Source organism: Lepisma saccharinum, chromosome 18 (genome assembly GCF_977018435.1).
Source record: "Lepisma saccharinum chromosome 18, izLepSacc3.1, whole genome shotgun sequence".
NCBI classification, from domain to species: domain Eukaryota; kingdom Metazoa; phylum Arthropoda; class Insecta; order Zygentoma; family Lepismatidae; genus Lepisma; species Lepisma saccharinum.
Genome location: NC_139246.1, coordinates 27,562,690 through 27,572,074, shown reverse-complemented (window position 1 = coordinate 27,572,074; position 9,385 = coordinate 27,562,690). Strand labels below are relative to the sequence as shown.

General features: G+C 38.0%; 1 long non-coding RNA gene across 1 annotated transcript; it reads left to right on the top strand.

Moving 5' to 3' along the window:
- Window positions 1–2,073: 2,073 nt before the first annotated feature.
- Window positions 2,074–3,500, top strand: LOC146002494 (uncharacterized). Its single transcript, XR_014443720.1, has 3 exons — window positions 2,074–2,142; window positions 2,746–2,875; window positions 3,459–3,500. It is a non-coding gene; the product is annotated as an uncharacterized LOC146002494 (long non-coding RNA).
- The last annotated feature ends 5,885 nt before the right edge of the window (window positions 3,501–9,385 follow it).

The window sequence follows — 9,385 nt, the reverse complement described above, 5'->3', positions numbered from 1 at the left end:
TAACTTTCAAAATCTAGTACAATTATACAACCAAAAATACAATTACTACTTTAACATAAGAATTCCATTACATTTATCACTTCTAAATATTAATTAACACTCTAAAAAGATAAAGACAATTTTACTCATTCACACACATCAAAATGTTCGTCTTGGGTTCAAATCTGCTCATTTATTTGGTTTTGATTTCAACGTAAGCATGCTGAATCTAGTCATGTGTACTGAAGCTCTGTCCCTGCTCATCGAGAAGTAGTTTTTTTACTGCCCTTTTAAAGCTGTTGTACGTCGCACACGAGGTAGCATCTGGTGGCAGCGCATTCCAACAATATTCAGAAGCAGCTTTGAAGGATGACAGGAATATAGATTTTGAAAATCTGTCCAGATGAAGTTCCACAGAGTGTCGAGTTGTGTAGTTGTGCATGTCGTGTCTAAATTGGAGTCTGTCGTGTAATTATGTCTGTGTTTTTGTTTGCAGAATTTTGAATTTTATGCAGATCAGATGTTGTTTTCTGCGTCGTGTCATATTCAACCAATCAAGGTCATTTAAGTAAAGCAGTTTGTGATCCCTTCGTTTCAAGCTAAATGCAAAACGTATGCCGGGATTCTGTACTTTTTGTACAATTTTAGCATTATCTTTTGTTAAATTAACACCGTAAACAACTTCACAGTAATCGAAAATGGGAAGAACGAGATATTGCATAAGACGCAATTTAACATCAGTCGAAAGTAAGTGCGATGATTTATAGAGTGATCTAAGTATAGCATAAGCTTAGTGCCGCCGCGCGGGTTACGGAGGGTTAAGCAACTGATATGACCTTCTTTAATTGAACATTGGACGTAAGATATGTCATGTCTCCGATCGAAACCAAAAGTTAATAAATATGTAGTATCATATTATTGGGAAAATCATATGCACATGTACTTTCCTCATTCGTCTATTTTAAAAGATAAAAATATCTAGTGAGAAATATTAAAATTCACGAGTTGTGTGAAATATTGTTACAGGTTCCCCTGATTAGAAAAGTAGCAAGCCAAAAGCAATAACCTCCTTCGTGGGCCGTTACTCTCTCAAGCATTGAAAGAATGCTAGGTCAGTATTAAATCAATCTTCCTGGTTGATAGGAATTAAGTTGCTGATCAAGTGGTATTAGGGAGCAATAACCAGGGGGTGGAAGAAGGAATAAGTTAGAGTGTATCGGGCGACGTGGGGTCTTTTGTTGTGGATCGAGGAACGAGAAACATCTGGGAGCTTGAGCCTGCATAGCGCAATTCTAAGAGTTTTCTCCCAAGAACTATTCATCATCCTTCTCTAACCATGTTGATCTAAACTAGAAGATAAACCCAAATTCTTAGTGTTGTGCCATTTCATGTGTAAAAGTAACCTATCGCCCATTACCATCAAGTTATCTGCCAAGGGCGAGTGCTCACCAGTGAGGATGAATGAATGACAAAGCTACATCACCCAAGCATAATGGTTAAGATTCTTGGTAAGATCCCACAATCCTCGCAGTTCGTTACGATATATTCCTTGAATAGTAACTTATTCAATAAGTTCAATATTATTAAGATATGAATAAAAAAATGAAAAGGCCTATCTTTACAAGTGAGTAAATTTTCCGTGCGACCAGCGTTCAACGAATATGTACAGAACATACATTATAAAAATATACATGATTAGAAGTTTATTATAACACTTCTAGTTATGCATTGAAGATTTTAATGGCGAAAAAAAATATTTCAAATTATTCAATCAGAACTTATTAAAAAAAATATATGCAAAACAATGATAATTGTTTTTCCTGTTGTACGATTACAAACAAAATATTATTTGTTGTTGATGTTGTTTCCATAACATTATTAACATTCTTGATTTTTACTTTTCAAATCGCTTCGTCAGGGTTTATTGAAGCCTTTGAAGTGAATCAAACCTGATGAACGATGGCATCTACTGTTCTTACTTCCTGATTTAATTGTGTAATAAGCTACAGAAGAGCAATGATGAGGAAATATATGAATAAAACCGTAATATGTGAAGGCTGAAAAGAAGTATAAAAGTACAAGACAACATGACAAGCCATTCATAATTTGCCGATTTACACAGAAAAGGAGATTCACACAAGGAAGGCAGTCATGATTTCTAAGGTAAGCCTACCATATGCAGGAATGTATGATAGTGCATACATTACATTGTATGATTGTGTAGCGCTCATTTCATTACATCAATATTCTTCAAAGAAACAAGCATATGTTTCAAGTTAAAATTGTGTAACGTGGAAGTCAAAATTAAACTTCAAATTTATTGCTTTTGTGTGTAACGTTATTACGTCATAGATAAATCTCTGACCACGTCGCACGCTGTGTTGAAGGAAAATATGTACAAATCGAAACAGGAAATCAACATGAAATAACTAAATAAGGAAACTAATTATCATAGCTGAAACATGAACTCTAATAAAGTTTTTGGATTTCTCTTAGATACATTTTGTGAGTTTTTTTTAATGGTTTCAGTTAAACCATACTATTTTGACAATTCAAATTTGTCAGCTTTCTCGAGCAGTAATATCTTTACTTTCTTACGTGCCAGCTGCTCTAGGTGCGTGTATAACCCGCGAGAATGGATTGTATTCTATATTTAAACCGTCATGAAGTAGATATTATCATAATTCATCTGCATCGTAGCGATTAACCTAAATATGTAAATGAAGACATGAAATAAAAAATCAAATCTTTCTCAATTTTTTGCAGATCATTGTATTCCTCGCACTGCTTGTCTGCGTGGCAGTGGCTGTACCTTATCCAATGCCCTATCCTCAGAGAGCTCCAGTTCCTATGCAGCAGAAAGGAGAGGACATGAAGACAGCCAACTTCATGTGGGGTGAGTTCTTATTCAGAACGTGTGGTATTCGATCGCGAAAACTCAATGATATTATTATTGATGTAGAATTGCAATTGGCACAATTCTTTAAAAAAATACATCAAAGTTTGTCCATATGTAGGTTAATACCAACTATATGAATTTGAACGATAATCTCTGAAATGTACCTACATTGAGAAAATCAAATCTTTAATCCATCGTTAACATTTCGATATTGTCAAATCTATTCATAAGTCTCAATAACAGATTCAAGGATTGTTTTCTTATTTAATAATTATTGTGTTTTTGTGATTTTCTTCTTAGTTTACAAAAGAAGATTCAGGAAATAACTCCTAATATTCACTTCGTGATCAAAGTTTGTCGTCGGTTTGTTTCAAGTGCACTTCGTGTTCATGTAAGCTGATCATAGTCCAAAGGCCGATTGAATCCGCTGTACAATGTTGATTCACCGAGTATTCATTCCGAAAAACATTGATTACAATGCAACTTACTTTTCATATCCTGTTATGTAATAATCTTGACATTGAATCACAGTAATAACGTGAATGTATCTAAGGTAGAATATACCCATTTATTTCTGCAGGTTTCCCTTACTTCTGGGGCTAGTAAGAACTACAAAAATGCAGCCTGGAAATGAAGCGAAGCTCAAGCTGTGAAATGACTGAAGATGAATCAACATAGATCATAGATTTTTACATCCTTTTATTGCATTTTATGATTAGTTGGAGTAACCTTTACAGTAATCCTACTGAAATTATATGTAATACCAATTTGATTTAAATAAATTTTCAAATCTCAGATTTTTTTGATTTTTTTAAAAAATAAGAGTAAAAAGAATACAGATTAGAATAATATGTTTATCTATGTCAGTATGAATAATGTTGCAGTATAACCATTTCAATACACTTTCCTCTGATAAGACGTGTTCAAAGGATATGCAAATAATTCTCGGTTTCCCTACCTGTCTATCAGTGGCGAATGCTGGGTTTAAAACCTGGGCTATCTCTTTTTATCATAAGGTTCAAATGGGAGGCTCTTTTTCGTTCAATTTCTTTCATTTTAAGGTGATGTGACATTGCGATTAAAATACATACATTACAATTTATTAATTATTATAAAACTATCACTGTTTCATTAATATAAAAACAATAAGGAAAACATTTCAAATATTTCATGGTTATTTATAAAATATAGAGGCCCATATGGTGAAATATTTATGTAGGCCTACGTGCGAGAATAAAATATACGCGTATAATAAACTTCTTACCTTGAATATTTAATTTGGACAGGAACTCCATTCTTCTCCTGGCAACCTCTGTGGTAAAATGGTTATTTGCACAGCACACTATGACGCCAGGGGTCCTGGGCTCAAATCCAGGCATGGACATGGGTATTCTTTGTGAATGACCCTTCATGAATTTCATCGTATCGTCACTCATTCTCATCGTCGCGATTAGCTAAAGTGGCAGAAGAGCAACGCAAAATAACAAATGAAATCCATTCTTCTCTACTTTGCGATGCCAGAGGCCTGCATATATTCACGATTTGAAGTTTAACCTCATGCAAAAGCAGAGTAAATTGTTTCGGCAATAGTTCGTTCATTATGTCATTCATTTTCGTTCACTACACGACGCAGCACAGATCATTCAAAACATATATACGTAATTCACTCACTCAATACACTTAAGAAAATCCACACGGTAAGAAACCTAATTTTCTTAAACTTCCTTCAACGATTTCCACTCGCAAAATGCCATTTGCCATCTCCGGCCAGTCAGTCTACCCCAGCCAGTCATAAAAAAAGCAGCAGAGGGGTTGAAAGAAAACATCGTAAAGCGTGATTGGTTGAAGGTCAGCCGCCTGCGAGTTCTGCATGTATTCGATGGGACAGTGTTGTTTTGGCCTAGAGGATAAATTCCCTATCACATGCCAGCCACTCTTTTCCCGTTCCTGTAATAGTAGTTTAGTTTCAAAATTTCCCTTACCTGGGAAAATCCCATGCTGGTTACCGCATTGGCATCGCTGTAAGGATTTACCGCCGTTGTAAAACGAAGAGTTCCCTGTCTAAGAAGCCACTACAAATACGTCACCGACTGCCTCCAGGCGCTGGTCGGGGAAGAATTTAACCGCTGAAGCCTGGTGGTAGTTTTAAAGGAAAGGAGTCTATCCCCATGTATAGAGCGAGCACAAGGAAAACAAACCTTGGACGAAAAATCCCCGCGCAGCCTTTTCTTCCCTTCAGCTCGGGCCATAAGGAAACATACTCTTCTCGCGGGAGTACGGTGCACACGAGTCGCGGGTTTTATACTATCATTTTTTCCGGCGTTCGTTATTTGAGAGTGAAGCATCAGTCACATTTGATAGTCGATTATTTTTTGTATTTAATCTGGGCTTCGGCAATAGCCTAGGTACCCTAGAATATACGCGCCTGCTGTCTATATTTCTTCCAGAGTTTCAGTCTCTCTAGAGCATCTCTCCCTTTTCTCTTCTTTTGTCGCTGCGCTCTCTGGTTACTTACTTCTTTATTTCCTCTATCTCTCTCTCAGTGTTCCTTTCATTCTCTCTCTCCTTCCTCTCTATTTCATATACAGGGTAAGTCAAAATGATGGACCCGATTACAGAAATTTATTCTGTGAAATCTAATAAACATATGTTATTGTGAGACATGCGCTTCGAAAGGTTAACTTTCAAAGTTTAGTTTCCATGCAGTGTTTCCACTTTCTACCGCTAGGAGTCAGCTGTGAGCAGCGAGCAGGAAAATAGCGTTGACTGGAGAACAGAGATCTTTTTGTGTGCTTGATTATCATGTGAACAAGTCTGTGATTAGTGTGCAACGGCATTTTCGTACCAAATATCGTAGAGAACCACCTACGGGGAAGGCCATTCGTAAGTGGTATGAACATTTCAGAGATTCTGGCTGCATCTGTAAACGAAAATCGACTGGCCGTCCGTCGACTGGGAAAGAGAGAGTGGAACGAGTGCGGAGTCCACAGAAGTCCACCTACCGGGCAGCGAGAGAACTTCAACTTCCACAGAAAACTGTCTGGCGGGTTCTGCGGAAACGTTTCGTCAAGGATCATGTTTACGTACCACGACTTCAAACAACACTGGATGACCTGCGTGCCCGCATCACAGCAGGCATTGCTGATATTGACCGCAACATGCTACACAAGGTTTGGCAGGAGATAGACTATCGGCTTGATGTGTCCCCTATTACGCGAGGTGCTCACATAGAACACTTGTATTTGTTTGAAAAAAACTTTGACACTTTACCTTTCTTCGCACATGTCTCACAATAACATTTGTTTATTATATTTCACAGAATAAATGTCTGAAATTGGGTCCATCATTTTGACTTACCCTGTATTGTCTTCGTTTCTCTATTTTCGTCATATTATCCCACTGAATATGTGTGTGTGGGGGGGGGGGTGAACGAGAGAGAGAGATCCTTCCCTTGCTGTAAGGGATTATGAAAAAGGTCCCTTCGGGAATGCCTCTCCAATTTCCTCCATGTTCATTATTCTCTCTCTCTATCCCCCCCTCTCTCCCACATTGTGGGAGGCAACATGTAATTAACATGAAATTTGTTCTGAACCTGTAAAGATTATTATTGATTATAAGAATAAATATATATATATATATATATATATATATATTAATCCATCATAGCTCATACAATACAAACATAAGTAATACGTAACCCTTATGTAACTTTGTCTGGATCCCTTACCTTTTGTCGTCACTTATGCGGTGCACTTCCTCACACACACTGTTCCTACTTTACATTGAGGGGGTGGTTGTGGTCCGTTGTTGGAAGGGATGAAGGGGGGCACTGGTCACGGCTCAAAGTCCCGGAATCCTTTTACTTCCCCTAGGCTGGCTGATGTTCCGGCGACATGGTGTGATTTGTTTTAATTATTGTTTAGTAAACACACGGAAGTAGTTCAATTTACACAAGATCAAAACACAGTTCTGATCACTACACGGTGTCCACCAATCGCACTTCACCTACTTTGGTGGCTGATGTTCCGGCTGTCACCTCTATCTCGTTGTGTCTTGTCCTTCTCCAAAGATACCAAAACTTCCCCCGTGTTCTTGCAATGTTGCCGGTTTTTATGTAGTCTTGTCCAGTGGCTCTAACACACACATACACACTAATACCCACAAAAAAGAAGAAAACAACAACAAAAAGAACACCCTAGCCAGTGACACTTGCCTCTAGGCGCGCTTCTCCCTCTCGCCATGCCAAGCAAGGGACTGGGTGCGACTTTGAAAGGAAATCCTACAAACTTTTACATGATACAAGAAAACAAAAAGCCAATTTGAATTTTTTTTTGAAAAAAGAACAGGACAACACACACAAAATTATACTGGCCAGAGTGCCAGTCGCCAGAGCCTCGTTCGTCTGCAAAACGCAGTCCAGGGTGTACTAACGTGGAAGTGAGGTTGACAGTTGGGTGTACTACGTGGAAAATCACCCCTTACACCCCAACAAAAAGCCAAAAAATATAATAATAAAAAATAATAAATTTAGGGTGGCACTACAATATATATATATGATATAAAATAAACTCTTACTTAAAATGGAGATAAGAAGCAAAACATTCCTCTCGAGATAAAAACAACAAAAAATGTAATTTCTGGAGTCTCATCTCCTTCAACACCTAAATCAAAATTTCTGTACTACTCAACTTCCTAGTTCATATGAAGCATTATATATAGATAGATAATAATATTATCTATTGGTTAGCTTGATTGGACAAGATTTTTTTTAAAGGATTTGTTCTCGATTATTTCGAGATTCTACAAGAGAGGGAGACATCTTGCATTTCGATAACACATCGAGATTGGGACTTTAAATATCGAGACCAGAACGAGACGCATATGCAACTCGAGACGAGATAAAGAACTTAACCAGGGTTGTTAAGGATACAGGAATTTTAAATAAATGTAATTCCGGTCCAGGAGAGAAAATAAGCGTAAATGGATTCCGGTCCAGGAAACTTTTCTCCAGATCAACTTAAATAAGGTCCAGGAACATTTTTGCAGATAAATTTAAATACACTCCAGGAACTCTTTTTTCCGGAACAATTTAAGTACGGTTCAGGAATTTTTTTTCCAGATGGATTCAAATACGATCCAGGAACCTTTTTTGCGGATGAATTTAAATACAGCAGGAACTTTTTTTTCCGGATCAATTTAAATACAGTCTAGGAATCTTTCTTCCGGTCCTGTTTAAATATGATCAAAGTTCCGCATTGAAATGAAACAATACGCAAATTGGACCGAAATTAAAATGTGCGAGAAGAAAAGGTTCCGGTCATGTTACGGTAGAATGTATGGGTTACTGGATCTTTGACAATCCCAGTGTTAAATTAAAGATCCAGGAATTGTAAATAAATTCAATTGCCGCCCGGGAGAGAAACCTTTTATGTTTAAAGTGTTTCAATTTGGTCAAGAAACTTTTTTTTCAGGATAAAATACAGTCCAGGAACCTATTTTCCAGATTCATTTAAATTCGGTCCAGGAACCTTTTATCAGTAAAAAGATACGCAACTTGGACCGAATTTAAATTGTGCGAGAAGCAAGGTTCTGGTCCAGTAGCGGAACCCCAGAGAACTCATTAGAATCTATGAGTTCCTGAACCTTTAACAACCCTGAGCTAAACAGACCTTAGTAACTTTGGACGAGGCCAAATACACTGTACTCTGTCAAGAGAATCTATGGAGCGTGCTCTTGAAATCAAGTTCTTGCGCATGTAGTGACTCAAGATGGCTCGACGAATGAACATGTTAGAGGGAACGGGTATGCACGGAGGAGGAAAAAGAGACTGTAACTACCAGCCATTTGCAGCAGCTTTGCTTCGCCCACTCGCTTTCTCCCCTTTTCTACCGTTATGCGCGAACTTGCTTCCCGGGATATAGTATAGCTTCCTCATTCACAACATTAAACTGCTCCAAGTCGTGTCTCAAATAGGCAGAAGCAACAGAGGCTGATTGAAAGTGGCATTGCAAACTTTCTGAAATACTTGTATGTTGTGTGATGACTCCAGCAAACAACTTCAAAGCTACACCGCGCATGGCTAGACCAAATGCTGCCTTGTGCTTCTCTGCCGTCCAACCATTAAATGCTGCTAAGTTGTCAAACATCAACAGAAATTGGAAAGCACTCCTATACCTTTTGGCAAACATAGGGGTTTTGAATGTACTGGGTACGATTGCCATTCCTTAAGTTTTGAGTGAAAGAAGCAGGAGGTGTAAGTTCAAAAGAAATATATTTACAGTTGCTTTCTAGTCAGCACCCTTGAGCACATAGGGCCTCCTCGATGGCGCAGTGGTAACGTCGACGCCTTTGAATCAAGGGGTTTGATACCCGGTGGAGTCATATGGCACAGTGGCTCGGATTCTACTTTAATTAAATTGTAGGCCCAGTCCCGATTAGCCTTTCTGTGTAGACTTAACAATTCAATTCAATTCTATGAGCACAGGAGTTGCAAGGATCTCTATTCCT